This window comes from Sylvia atricapilla, chromosome 13, assembly GCF_009819655.1.
Source record: "Sylvia atricapilla isolate bSylAtr1 chromosome 13, bSylAtr1.pri, whole genome shotgun sequence".
NCBI classification, from domain to species: domain Eukaryota; kingdom Metazoa; phylum Chordata; class Aves; order Passeriformes; family Sylviidae; genus Sylvia; species Sylvia atricapilla.
The window spans coordinates 13447450-13463094 of record NC_089152.1 but is presented as its reverse complement, the minus strand read 5'-3'; the positions used below and the strand labels follow the sequence as shown (position 1 = coordinate 13463094).

The 15645-nt window shown below is 38.9% G+C and overlaps 1 long non-coding RNA gene across 1 annotated transcript; it reads left to right on the top strand.

The window, feature by feature from the left end:
- Positions 1-14: 14 nt before the first annotated feature.
- Positions 15-10274, top strand: LOC136366791 (uncharacterized). The gene is made up of 2 exons (XR_010744583.1): positions 15-304; positions 8337-10274. It is a non-coding gene; the product is annotated as an uncharacterized lncRNA (long non-coding RNA).
- The last annotated feature ends 5371 nt before the right edge of the window (positions 10275-15645 follow it).

Genomic DNA, 15645 nt, shown 5'->3' with positions numbered 1-15645 from the left:
CAGCCCATCTTACAGATAACCGAATTTGCTGCCTGCTATATTTACCTCGCGGTAATTAAAATTATATAACATATATATTATGTAACATATTCTACAATCGGAAAGATTTAGAACATTTGCAGGAGGATACAATGGTGAAACCTGTCGCCAAAGAGTACTACTTTCAAAGAGGTGACCAGACAGAACACAGGCAGAGTGACTACTGCGAAGTCAAAACCTGTTTCTGTGGGGCACTGACAGCTACACTTCACTTGTTTTCTGCCGCTGACTAAGTGCTTGCCAAGTGCTCGTGGTTGAGCAGGCGGTGAGTAAAAGCTTTAGCTCGCCGTAAGGGACCTCCTCTCAAGGGGAATTCCTACAAAAGTTGTCTGGGGGAAGGAGGTCAAAAAAAAGAAGGCGCCTGAAAAGAGAAATCGCGGCCAGACGACCCCATCAGAGGTGGCTCCTCCTGGTCCCTCTCCCCGCAGCAGAACCACAGCGGGGCCACCCGCCCGCCAGCAGTGACCGCGGCCACAGAGCCCGGGGGCGGAGGCCGGCGGGAGCTGCCCCGCCAGCGGCCCCTCGGGCGGCGGAACCGCGCGGCAGAGCCCCGGGGCACCCGAACGCAGCCTGGCCCCAGCGCCACCTCGAGAGCCGCTGCCCAGGGGCGGCCCCGCGGGGGCCGGAGTGACCGCGCCCGCCCGGCCGCTGCCCCTCCGCGGGGCCGCCCCTCCACCCGCCGGCCGAGAGCGGCCCGAAGTTGTGCGGGGACGAACAATGCGGAGAGGACTATTTGTCCTTCCGCCGGCCGGGGGAGGGGAGCGGCGGCCGCGGGGGAGGGTCGGGGGCCGCTCCTCGCCGCAGGTCCCGGGGCGGGGCGGGCCGGCTGAGCCCTCCCCGGGCCCGGTTACGAAATCCCAGGGAGCCCGGCCCCGTCCCGTCCCGCCCAGGCCGGGGGCAGGCTGGGTGCGACTGTGGCACGCTGCGCCGCCGCGGGCCTTTGCGAGAGCCGCGGTTGGAGCAGCGCCGCGTTCTGCCCCGTTCTGTCCCGTCCCGTCCCCGCCGCCCTGCGCCTGCCGGCTTGTTTACCACTGAGACGCCGGCGGGGCAGCAGCGCTCGTTCGGTTCGGCCCGGGGGGAGGTCTGGTTTCCCGTACTCCCTGTGCCGCTCCAAGCCCTGCACTCCGCGCTTCCTGCGGGAGTTGCACACCAGCACGAGGGCTCCGTACGAGCGCGGCGCAGCTCGTGGCCATGTGCGCCTGGAACATTTCTCATCTTTCTCTTGCTCGAGAAACGAACCTGAACACCACCGGTGAAGAAGAAAGCAGTTTAAATAAACAAATGACGTTAAATTAAATTCACACAGGAGCTGGCTTGGGTACTCATTTTGTTTAAGCCAATATTTCTTAAATTACCTAAAACAATTAACAATTTTTTTGTTATAAGCAACATAATGTTTTCTTGCTTTTACAGTACTTTGCTACTTACAGAGAAGTAAGCAGTCACGAGAGATTTACACAAGCTTAATAAAATTAATCCAAATTACATTGTCTTTAAAGGTGGCTTTAAAAATCAGTATGATCTAAAGCTTAATAGAAACGCGTTTAGATGTTTAATTAAAGCATTCATTACAATGAAAGCAGATTGATATCCCTGGAGAAGGCTGGGGTTTTCCAGCCTATCGCAGCCGTTCTGTCCCGGAGCTCTCAGCACGGCGCCGCGGCCGGGCCGGTCCCGCCGAGCGGCCGCTGCGGGCTCGGGGCTGCGGCACGGCCCCGCTGCCGGAGGGACGCTGCTGGCAGCAACAGCCCAGGGCCCTGCAGCTGCAGCACTTCGAACTACTCCGTTTTAAAATAACCCATTTATAAACTCAGAAAACGCAGGTTACAGCAAAGAATCACGAAACTTAGGTTAAAAGGGGGACTTACGTTCAGTGAGGAAATAATGCAGTGTTTTAAGTTTCCTGTGTGAGCTATGTGCCTTTCGCTACACATTTTTTTATGATGATCACATCACACAGTTCAGTGTGAGCAGGTTTGAAATATCCCTGGGACAATCATTACTGGTGAAAGCCACTGGGACAAAGCAGCCTTCACCAATAAGTTCTCACACTGAAGGATGTTGGTTAGGTGGTCAGAACACAGCTAATTTGCAGAAAGGATAAAACATGAGAATCCACCACTTTTAGCCTGGTTTCCTAGGGAAATCACTTGCAGACAACCACACTGTGTTCATGGGGATGGATGAGTTTTCTTAATAAATCACAAATTTAGTTGCTAATTTCAGCCAAGGAAAATTAGATCACACTCATGCCATGTAATGGAAACAATGATTAGAGAGGAAAACAGGAGACTCTTGGTGCATCTACTGAAGAAAGCAGTAATGGTCAATCCTTGTCAGTGACCAAAGAACCCAGGGATGCAAAGCCAGGGGAAGGTAACTTAAGGTGGTTCTCTTCTGGCAGACAAAATTCTGGTATTCTGCTTGCCACCGGAAGTGGAATCAGCCATCTGTTTTACACAGAGCTTTCGGAACATTTCCTCATCTCCAAAGTTTCACAGGAGCCAGGAAATAATTGCTTTAATGTAATCAAAAGCCATATAACCCATAGATAATGTTTTACATTCTCAAATTGCTTGAAAGAATTTAACTGAAGTCTGACTACAGCCATTCATCAGCCAGTCCCAGATGGGTCCCTCATGCACGAGATTCCTACCCAACACTAATTCCCTGCTTGGCACTGATGGGAACAGTTTCTGTTCTTCACACAGCTAATGGACCATCAGATGATGCACTTTGGGGAACTAATGGATAACACAGAGGACCAAATCTACAGAGGAAAATCACAACTTTGAAGAATAGTAGGAACTCTTTACACCAAGCACATATAGAACTACACTTTGAACTACACTGAGAAAAGCTTCATTTCTTAAATCAGTAAAGTGATAATGCAGAGGTTTTTTAGGCTTTAGGAAGAAAAACAAAGCTTAGAGTTGAAATTCTATTTGGAATATTATTGCAGCCACACCATAGGGGGACTCTTGTATGCACACAATCATTAATACTAAAGTATTTTCCTTCTCATATATTTTCAATATTATTGTTTCCAACAATATCTGCAGAATACATCAGATTAATTTTCATTTGGGAATGCAATTGTAGACAGTCTCCTTCTCATACATACTATTGCCTTGTAATTAACATAAATATTTCTGTTAGAAATAAGAGACAGTATTGCAAGTGCTCTGCCCAGAGAACTATTGATTGACTACATTTAATGTTCTTTTTACATGAATCATTTAAGATTAAGCTTCATAAAATAGATCTTGTCCCCCATAATTTGCCCTTATATAGTATTAACATAAGAAAATCTGGGGGAGTTGTTTCAGTTACTGAAGATACTTGGTTATCTTAGTTATTCTTTCTCAGAGAAAAAAAATCCCAAACAACCAAAACTAGTGTCAGAAATAATGTGATTACTGTACACAACATATTGCTATTTTGAGCATAAATTTTTTCCATAACAGACATGCAAATACACAAGGCCAGATGACTTAAAGAATGGTACCCATTCCTTTGATGAACTAGCTTGCATTATCTCATCAGAACCTCCCTTTTTATCCTATGCAGATGAATGCCTTATGCATTCACGATTTTGACAGTGCCACATTCAGATATTTATTACAACTACCTAGTTTCCAGATGCTACAGAACAGTTCAGCATCCCATTCCAGATTATGTCCATCAGAAAGTTTATGGGTGTGCCCTTAAGCTAGAAACTAACACGGAAAATGTGAATGTCCTACCATGTAGAGGGTTGTTCTATACAGGTCTCAAGTCTAGAGGTAAAGGACACTTCAAAGAAAGTAAAATTTTGAGTTTTAAGCTTTAACTTTCTTTTTTGAAGAGCAGTTTACTTTCTAAACAGCGTATTTATGCTTTCAGTTCTTCTGTGCTTATACAGTAGTAGTTATTATCTCCAGAGCCATAATTCTACCACAGCTGCAAGTCCTGGGGAGCTGGCTTATGGCAAAGAGGCTTCTGAATGAAATACAACCTTAAATCAAGTTTCAACAGCTTATAAGAATAGGGAATATAAGAAATCCATGCAGCTCAGACCAAAGGATCACCTATCCCAGTAGCCTATTTCCAAAATAACAGCCCAGTATAGCATTTATTCTTTTCACTTTAGTCTTTCATGTGTTCTCAATGTAGTGACTATTCAGTGGGATTCTGGAGAGTAAAATGGGTTTGGCCCTGTGCCTGTTCCTGGTATTGCATCATTTCCAGACTAATGAGAAAGATCAATCATTAGCCAGCACAGGAGACTCAGGGAAGTATGTAAGAATCAGGCATGAGCACAGTAATCCTGTACCTGACATATTTCCCTTTCTGCCAATAAGAAAATGAATAATTTCTCCAGCAAGAAGTTGCATTTTATTATTGTTTTTAGTGGCTGCTGAAAGCTCATCCTTCATTAATCTCTTTGGTTCATATTGAATTATTTTAACTATTCAGCAGCCATATTTGTAGAAATACTGACAAAAGGTGTAATCATCATCAAGCAGTGAAAGTTTTTAATACTGTCTACGGGGTAAATATGCACCATGAGGGTGACTTTGAAAGTCATTAAAGGAGATCCAAGTCTTGATGGAGAAGACTTCTGATTGTTCTCCATCAAATACAGGACAAATATATCGTCACTGAAAGATGTAAGGGCCAAGTTAAAATACGAACTTTTACTCACTCATTTTACATTCCCTATATCACCTTATCTTCAGTTATAAAGTTGAGGTTTTACAATATGGAACATACTGTGATTAGCCCAGGGTATCATGGTTAGTTTGCTAATACATGCAAGCTGTTGTCTCTTGGTTGTTGGGCAGACCAAGATGAATGGTTAAAGGTCAGTGTCCCTCTGCATTTGCCTTAGTAGGGCTCTGTGTCTTCTACCCAAATCCTTACGTTCATGAAACTTGTAGAGATTTACTGTCTTGGAGACAAGTACCCTCTGTTAAACTGAATTAAAACTGGAAAATACATTTAAAAGTTATTGGAAAGACAAATGAATGAACTGGTAGTGCAATTGCAGAAACTTATCTTCTGTAAACAAAAACCAGAATAAAGCAGTTATAAAAGGTATATGCCATAGTACTGTTCTGATTGAAGTCAATGGATATGAAGCAGTTGGATTCAAAGGAGGACCAAAGCATAGCACATCCAGTGTCCCTTCAGAAACTATTTCCAGCAGAAATGTCACAGCCTGTCAAAATAATTCATATTACATGTGGAAATTTTTCATTATGTTCTCTAAGAAAAATTGTTATTTCAAAGTCAAGAGATTTTTCTTCTAACATTGTTTTGTATTAATCCCCTCTTTTTCAAGCTGCACAAAAAATTTAAATTGATCATATAGCTCAAGGCAATTCCAAAGTTTACATTCATTGCTGATGGTGATTGAAGTGATGGTTATTAGAGACCTAAGCAGCTGCATTGCCATCAGGGTCCTGGCTCAGAACTGAAAATCGAGGGGTTGCTGAGCCCAAGCTGAACTTCAGATTATACTTTTATCTCTGAAAGGCAAGAATTATTGTAGAATTTGCCATTTTTTTCAATGTCAGACTCAGTTTAAGGTTTCTGAAAGCATAGTGTTGTATAAATAATTTCAAATACTGCCTTCCACTTCATAGTTTTAAATATTACAATAGTTGTTCTTATTTTTAATGTTAAGGGAAACATTTTAGCAGCACAAACAGAAGACTTGCAGGAGACTCTTGCCCTCCTGGACCATCTCAAAGTTTTAGGTTTCTCTTCAGGGAAGCTATGATTTTCTTTCTGGGCTTTCAACTCAGCCAATAATCAAGTAACTTCAAATAGGTCAGTTTAATTTTCTTTATCTCAGTTGCCTCACATGTAACATAAGAGTAGAAAATAACCTTGCTTAAAGGCTTGCCAAGAAGAACTAAACTATAAGATCTTCAAATGAAACACATAATAAAAAGATTTTGAGTAATTTGACATTTAAACTAGAACTGGGTACCATTCTACATACCCATAAGATTTGGATTATAGGGTAGATACACATCAAGCAAAATCTTAGATAATTTATACATTTTACCACTAGGGATACACTACTTTCATTTAGACAAACTAATAATCTTAATCTAAAACTCCCTCATTATTGCCATTTGATACACAAACATGTAAAGAGATTCTATCCTACATCTTAGTTAAATATATTTTCAAACTTTATGAGAAATATATTTAAAAATTACTGCCTTTAGATGTATTATTAGAATTTATATATATGACCTGCATTTCCCAACACTTGTACAATACCTAAAGAACACCTTAAGTTTCTATTACCCATGAAAGCAATGATTTTCTAAATACTTTTAATGCAGAGATCATGAATTTAACTTCTTTTTTTATGTGAAATTCCCTTCACCCAATTTCACTCATCGCATTTTAAAATACTATTCATTTAAATAGGAAACAGTTTCTATGTTTCCACGTTCCACCTGATACTCTAAAAACACTGGAAAACATGTTGCAACTCTGCATCAATATAGCCTTTAAACTGTCCTTAAATCAAACAACAAAACAGAAACTGTTAGACTATCATCTGAGTGAGACCTGCTCGCTGGGAAGAGGCCGTGTTTGTTAGGTAGTTTTGGTTTTATGCTGCAGCAATGTAAGTTTATATTGCATCTATGGTGGTTAAACTGAAACGATAAAATAGCATGAGGTATATATATATATCTACAAATAAAAATGTTTTACTCCTTAGTTTGTGAGACAAGGCCATTCTTTGAGCAACTTCAAACAAGCAGGAATTTCTTTTCATAGTACATTTTATACCTATTTGGGCAATTGTAGCTTATAAATAAAATAAATCTTACCTCTTTACTATGAGATATTACTTATTTGCATTTCACTTTTTCAGAGCATATTTTTCATCTCTCCACTACAGAATACATAATACCTAAAAATAGCTTCTATATGCTAAAAAGAAGTACCCTGATTTTTTTTTCACCATGGGAGAGGCTCAGTTTTCATTGATAAGGATGCAGTTTTAAGAAGCCTAAAGAGATTTCTTGAGACAAGAACCATATTTCCAGCGGCATTGCTTTTCAGACTACCCGTGATTGACAACCAGGGATACTTTGGTACATAAGGAAGTATATCTGCAATGAAACAAGGTAATAACAGAACTGTTACATTTATCTCCTGGTACTCAGGATTCTGGTCTTGTCACCGGCTCAGAGGCACCTTTTCAGTCTGATTTAGCTCGGCTGTATCTGGATAGCTGGTTATCCCCATATACCATTTGATTCATTGACCTTCTGAGGTCCCTTCCAATGTGAATTACACTGTGATCTTCTGGTCCCAGGATTCTTCATATTAATTGGTTTAACATTTCTGTTCAGACCTCATACCAGCAGAGAAACTGCAAATGAAAACCTATAGGTATACAGAACTTCATCATGTATAGGTATATAGAGGATGGACTGATGTCTCTGACCTACAGTCAGCCTCTAGAAAGGTCAGCAATGAAATATCAGATCCTTTGTTTTGAGGTTTTTTTCTACATTTGAGAGACTGTTTAGCATGATGTAAAGCCAAATTAAAAGTAGGACACAAAGCTTTTGGGGGAATAGACACATGCTAAATGAAAGTGGCTGCTGCCACTGCCATCCTGCAGGGCCTTACGAGATATCATGGAATGTGTCAATGTGATTTATTTTTATGAATTATTCCTATGGGCATGATGTATGTATTCTGTGAAGATTAAAAGGAGTTGTTTCTTTTGAGATACTACATTAAGAATCACCATAATGTTATAGTTTAATTTTGCAGAACAGAAGATCCCACTCACTGAACTTTTATCAGTATAACAGAATAAATATTGTATACAAATTTAATCATGGAACAATTCACAAGGCTGAATACATTTTACAAAGTCAATGAAGTTTGACATGAAACAGATGAGGCACTGAGCAAAAATATTTTCCAATTTTGAAGCAATGCATTCAGAGACATATTTCCTGTATTGTAGGATTTAATTTTCTTAATGATATCTGTTATCTCTTCAAGAATTGACAAACTGGCTCCCACCATTGCCCACTTTATTTAAGGTTACCTTGTCTGTCAATTGCTTCTAGAGGCACCAGTTCCAGAAGAATTTGTAATTTCAACCCACATTGAGCAAGACTGTGATTATCTCAGAAATGTGATTTCCAGTGGGTTTTTACATCTTTCTAATAATCTGTACAGAAAGGCACACTACACTTGATACAGGTCTACTGACTATGGAAGCTTCTATAATAATCACAACAGAGTATTTTTCTTTGCAGAGAGAATCTCCAAGAGGCACAAGGCCAAGCTGTCTCAGCATCAGAAAACATTTCATGAACAGTCACTAGAGCTGCACTGACTGCCCTCTGACTGCATTTACCAAGTCTGCACTGCAGCACATCTGGTATAAGTACACAGTTAATTACACATTAATACACAGTATTTCTAACAGGTGACCATTTTGATGTAGACAGGACTCCCTCTGCTTTCAGCCACTGCTGGACACAAGAGCTATTGCTGTGTGCAGGAAGGCTGTCACAATTCACAACTTGAATATGTTTAAAGCTTTAGTCACTACAGAAGGTTTTACATGTATGCATGAGAGGATGTGAAAATAATCCATATTTTGTGTATATAGAGATTACTATTGTCATCTAATACTTCTACAGCAGGTTTTTTTTTTCCTTCTTCTTTCATAGTGTGTTGTGATTAGGATAGACTTTTAGTTCTTAGAATTGTTTCTTCATAATTAAATAATTTTTTTTTTTGCAGACCACTTATACATGAGAACGTAGCTGCAGTTTTCAATTAAATACATATTTATCTACATATACATATGTTAACTACACACAAGGAAATTGAAAAGACATATTATAAAATAATTGTTTAAAATATTATTCATTTAACCAATACTGGTTTTCAGCAAATATCTCAAGTATTTCCAGTATAGCAAGCTTTTTCATCCATTTCTTTTACAAGCTGCTGTTGCCACTATTCTCCTTGAGGAGTCTTGACAGTTGACTCAACCTGATGGCCACACTTCCACAAACTGCCAAACCTGTTTCCTACTGTAACTCTGGTGCTTTCTCTAACTCCTCATGAATTTGCTCTTTATATATATATATAATTTCATTTTGCATATGTTATTGTGGAAATGATGTGTCAAGTGTGTACCAAAAAAAAAAAAAAAAAAAAAAGCTGCTTTCTTTTTTTCTCTTTTGCTGAAGTAGACAAATATTGTAGTTAATGCACAACAGAACTACATTGCACAATATGACTAAAACAGGTGAAAAAGCCCGTGTTTTAGAAGTAAACTTTTCTAATTAAAAAAAAAAAAAGAGTTGAGGATGCCAAATAAAAGAGTAGAAAAAGCCCTTAAGTATGATGGTGTTGAATGTCTGATAGAGGCCAGTTTTTAACTGAGGGAAGAATGGTGCTGTTAGTTAAAACACACAAGATACGGGCCCAGAAGCAGAGATTATTGGCAATAGTTCTTGTGTTCTGCAGACAATAGGAAGCAGGGGTGTGACTGGCCATCTGGTCTGCACGCTCCAGCTCCAGCTGTGCTAGCAAGCTTAAAGGAGGAGCTGCAGCTGTGTAATGAATATTTACAGCAGAGGAGGGTGTGATTTATAGCAAAGATAAGAATGGATGAAAATGTAGGACTGGACGTGCTTGAGGTTTAAGATGGCATTTTAAATCCTGTTGTCTGTGATTCAATACTGGACATCTCCTTAAAATATTCAGAGACCTGAAAGAAGAGATTTGATTAATAAACTTGCTTTAGTGTGTGTAAATACAATGCTGGGGATTAGTATACAATTGTCCAGGTCCAATTCTTATAAACATAGTTACACAAGCACAAGAGTATTCCTGCTAAGTAGAATGATCAGAAGGTTTTCATAGTTTAGTATCTAAGAATTAGAAATTTATTTTAGATAGCTTGGAACTGTGAACACCTCGAGTACAATCAATTTTATATTATTCATGCCAACGAATCAGACTCAGAGATGGTCTGGGTAAAATAACAAATTATCCTCACAATATATCTTCACTGATGTAACTTGTTAGTATTTAAAAGTTTTGTTACAAAAAAAAGGATTTTTATGAACGGGATGTGTTTATATTTACATTAATACATGTATGTATTGGAGATGTTAAACAGCTCTAGCTGCTGTCCCTTCCAAAGAGATGGTGAATAAATAATTACAATAGAACTGTCTTATGATATGCCTCGTCCCTGTTATTTAGCTGCCACAGGTAAACTCTTTGTGATGGTCCATATACTGGTAGAGAAGCACTGACCTGCCCAGCAGTTACAAGCAGGCAGGAGGTAACCTGCAGTTGTCACAGCACACAGTACCAGCAAGAAGTTAACTTGTAACTGCATGGAAAAATAATTGCCAGCAGGGTTTCCTCATTTTTGCCTTGCTAAAGAAACGTATCTTGGATGGTAGGTACTGCCTTGAAAAAAATATTCAGCTAGAAGCCTTTGAGTGGGAATTAGTCACATTCTTGGTTGTTTTTCCCATGCCCCAGAGAGTTTGTGACAAGCACAGAGAAGTGTGAAAAGCTTTGATATTAAATCTAGAGATAACATTGATCTGAAGAGTTGGTGTCCCTGGAGAATGGAGGGAAAGTGTTATTTTCTAATATCCTTAAAACACTCAGAACAAGTGGTTATATTCTGTCCATGAAGACATTCTCAGAAACCTAATTCTGTTAAGTGCTACTGCCTTAAGAAGGATTCATTCTGTAAAAAAAGCATGCCACAGGAAATCCTTAGATACAAGGGTGGAGGTAAGTAGCTGGCATTTGTTTCTAATTCATGTTTATTTTATTTCATTGCAAATTCTGGTTCATCTCTTCCAAATGAATATGGAACATTTCATTTGCTGATCTTCTGCATTAATGTGGTCAATATAATTGGAGCTGAAGTGAGCTGTTTGCCAGACTTTCTAATTGCTGCCAAGAAAAACTTGGGTGTCATTTTAGAAAAATCCATGGGTGGAGGAGGACGAGATCATGACCATCTGTCTATGCATCAAAGGATAAATCATTATAGGGGAAAAATAACTTCTCTGTTGTGTTTGCCAGCCTTGTTCCCCTTCAAAGTAAATTCAGTTAGTAAGTTTTGAAGACAAACATCTTCAAAATTGTCCTGTGGGCTCAAACATTTCTTGGAAAGAAGTTGGAGAAAAATTTGAAGGTCAAAACTACACAATTTGGAAGCGAATGAGATAGCATGAGAATAACATTTGAGGAAAATTATATGGTCTCCTTCAAAAGCTCCCAAATGCTTTCTGTTGCATCCTTTTCAGTTCCAGAATGTACCAGGTAACACACAGGAAGCACATAATCTCTTTCTTGTCCTGAAGACAATTGATACACATTCCATGACCCATGGCATTTACACACTTCTTGATTTAACATTCAACCAAGGGACAATAGACTAACAGCTTTTGAGAGATGAGATAGTAAATATGCATCTGGACCTATCTGAAGGTTAGAATTTCTCATGCTGGTCAAGTATGAAAAGTAAACATTCTGCCAAAATATTGCATAGGGAAGAGGAGCCTTATCTGAACTATAGTTAATACTTTGCTCTTTTGATTTGGTTGGGTTTTGATTTAATGCAATGCAAAATTAAAGCCTTGGCATCATGCCAAAACCCATCACAAGGAGCTGAACTAGGAGTGTCTCTGAAAAGCCATCAGTCCTGCAAACCTGGAGTCACTACTGCAGGCGTGCTGTGGACTCCTTCAGCACCAGTCACTGTGACATAAATGTCTCTGATGAGAGAGAAATGACAACAAATGGAAAATGCTGGTAACCATGGGAGCTCTGTTTAGACTGCCACTTCCAGGATGCTACTGCTCTGGTTCAGTCTGCTACTGCACCCATTGCAGCTCCTAGAAGTTCCAACTTCTAGCATACTCTCTCATCAAAATGTTTGCATTTTGCAGTGTATGACATCTAAGTCCAGACATTATTACTTAAAGATATCACTCAGGTTTCTCTGAACAGGGATCCTTCATCGTGTCAGTCTTCAAAGGAAACAGTTACAGTTCTTATCAGGAGTATGGAGGTTTTCTTTCTATTGAGATTCTGAATTCTCTCCTTCTTTGAAGATAAGAAGCTATCACAGCCTTTATCTGAATATGAATGGGTCCCTGGATCTGTTTAGGACTACCAGGATCAAATCCTTATTATGTGTACATTGAGAGTTCAAAAGGTGAATGAATTTTACCTTTGTACACTTGCTATTCTTGATTTCTATCTTTCCTAATAATAAATAGGAAAATTTCAAAATGTACTTTGAAAACAATTATGGCTTCTTGGAGCTATACTTCCTGTTTCAACATTTTGAAATTAAAAAAGCAAATATTTTACAGGCAGATCTGGGTGTGACTTTTGGAAAAATAGTCCATGCTTTGTTTTTAATAAATGCAAAACTAAGCACAAGTTAATTTTTCAAAAGAAGTCAAATGTCATAGCAGGTTTCACACACGGAGATGTAACAAATACAGTGTTAATTTGCAGTGCATTCTGAACAGAGAGCAACAGCATTCCACCACATCTGGACTCCTTGAAGATAGAAATATTACACATTTCTTTCTAATAGTAACTACAAAGTATTGCTTCAGCCTCATGTAATAAAATGCTGTCTTGAAGATAAATGTAAAAAATCTAACCACTGAACAAAGATTTTTAAGAAGCATTGACAATTCAGAAAATTTGTATTTTTACGTTATTGAAGTTGAATGATACCTGGAAAAAGATCTCAAATTCTGCAAGTTTTCCTCAAAATCAAAATGTTTACTGCAATGACATGGCTGAGTTTGCTGAATTATTTGTTCGCATCAGCCTTCTTGAATTACCATATTTCTCAACTTTTAGTCTTAAAATTTAACAGGAGTGGTGTATGCAAGAAAAAGTTTAAAAGAGTAAAACCTAGTAATCAAGTACTTCCGTGACACTTGCAGAAATCACGTGGTAAAGAATGAATTTGGTTCATTATAGTGAAAAGTGTACATATACACACTGTTCCAGAACATTCTTTTAAGGCTTTTATGAAAAACAAGAGAAGAAGCCTTTCTGCCCTGCCACCCTCCCACTGTCTACGTGGACAACAAATAGGTGACTTCAACTAGTAAAATTTACTGTCTGAGATGAATAATAGGATATCCTGTAAAGCAGGAGTGTTAGAAATCTGCGTGGAGGATTGAATTAGAAAACTGCCAGAAGTTCAAGGGCCACATCCATTTTGCATAAAATGAAGCAGATGGTAGCTGACTTAATCTTTGATACCATGGTACAGTCCACAGAGATTATAAATCCCAGCATGAAACATGCCATTTCTCTCTTGCATTGAGCAGGTGATAAAGAAAGATATAACATCTTGCAGATATTTTGAAATACCTACTTAAAAAAAAGGCTCTATGATGCCTTCTTGTTTCTTATCTACAGTTTTCTAGCAAAGGTTCTAGTTTTAGCACCTACAGCTAATATCATAGAGTTGATTAGCAACCACAACTGATTGGCAGTTTCTTGGCCATGTTATTGGAGCTTTGCCTATGCTGGCCCAGAGAGTCCCTGTTTCCCAGAAGCTTTTTTCCTATGTTACACAAGGATTTACAAATCTTCCATCATTATATATGATCTATCTGATGCCGTTCACAGGCATAACCAGATCAACCAATAGAACAAATGCTCAGGGTCCATATTTGGAATTCCTACACTACTCAGGAGGTGGTGGGTTATGAGCATATTGTTAAGAAGAGGATGTATTGGGTTGTCCCCGAGGATCACCATCTAATTGGTATTTTACATGACATGAGTGACTAATACTATTGTCCTCTTTGGTTGTGAGTGTAAGGGATTTAGAGCCTTATTCAGCAAATCCTAAATTCAAAATGTTTCTGTTCATATTAAGCAAAGCGAGTAAGCATTTTGAAAATTACTCTAAATTAAACTCCTAATGTGTACATCAAAATTTCAGGACATCCATACCATCTACATATGCAGACTAAGGAAACTTATGATAAAATCATGTGTTATGAATGGTACTGAGTAAGTCACTGCCTGCAGACCTCTCTGTGCTGCACCATATCAACTTCATGTTGGGTATGATTCGTGATTTAATTTAAAGGATCTTAAATGGTTTTAGTTCTATTGCTAATGTTCAGATACAAAATACTGATCTTAAAACACTGGTATTCCAGACTGAAGAAGGCTAAAGTCTGAAGTCAAAGGATAGAACAATCTTGTTAATTGTCCACAGCTTGCTAATACAGTGTGAAATCCATTGGGTATCTGGTAATAGAAATTGTGAAGTCCTTTGGAAATACACCTTTTCTATAATAAGATTTAAAATGTAAGTGCTAGAATATTCCTAAACTTTAAGAATATCCAACTACTGTATTTGGAAATGTTTTGTTTTTATTTAATTTGTGGGCCCCTACAAAGGCAAAGACAGACTATGACAGATTTGGGTATAACTACTTTGTAAGGAAATAGTTCAAACATGATTACTGAAGGCTGCTCTTTTAATGGAAAGATGACTAGAAAGCATCTATAATTTGAAATTGTGAGTGCCTCTCTATCTATGTTTTCCCTAGAAGAAAACTGGTCAGTGTTTTGTCATCCAAAGCTATAACCAGTATTACTCAGTACTTGTGGAGACCAGCCTCAGCCCATCTGCTTTGCCCTGCTCTGACTGCACAGAGCAAACACAAATCTGGGTGGGTTACAGGAAGCAGAAATCCCTGGCATTGCTGCATGATTTTGGGGCCCTGCTGCCCTTCTCCCACGCAGGTGCTGCCCAAGAGTGGATGCAGCTTTGTAGCTCTGTTCTGCTTTTCAGGGTGTCTGCCTAAACCTCTAAAAACTGTCTGAGAGCTGAGGGAAGCTCAAATACTTTCTTTGTCGGAACCTGCCGAGGCTGCAGCTCTCCCTGTTTGCACTTCCCAGTTTTTCATTAGTAGTTCCAATCTCATGACATGGTAACAGCTACAGAGCCAAAGACTTGTACCCATTGCTTCAACTGGAACAGCATTAGAGATGATACAATTCGTGTCAGGGTCTGATTCAGGGCAAAACTTAAGGGGCATCATTGCAAACTAAAGTTTTCCATTTCTTATGAGAACTGCCCCGAGCCTATACAAGTTCTAATATTTCAATTTGATAGATGAGAGAGATAAAATTATTTATTTTGTTATTACAGATATGTCCAGGATATCCAGAAATTTATGTTCTTGCCCTAATACCGCAACAGGAAAACAAAAAATCAAGGGGAGAAAACATTTAGAAATTATTGTAACTAGATCTTTTTTAGCCCATTGAGGATTTTGTTTTCAAGGAAAGACTTCCTCTAACAGCTTTTAATACTAATCAGCATGGAGTTGTTCTAATTTGTTACTTCTATGTTCCAATTGTGAAATATGACAGAATTCTAAATATTTAATGGGAATGGAATTATTAGCAATGTGCCCTTGTTGCATGCTGCATTGTTACCCTCTTTAGTATTGTAAAATATATGATGTACCTGTAGGAAAGAGACTTTAGTAGAGCATACAGATGGAATTG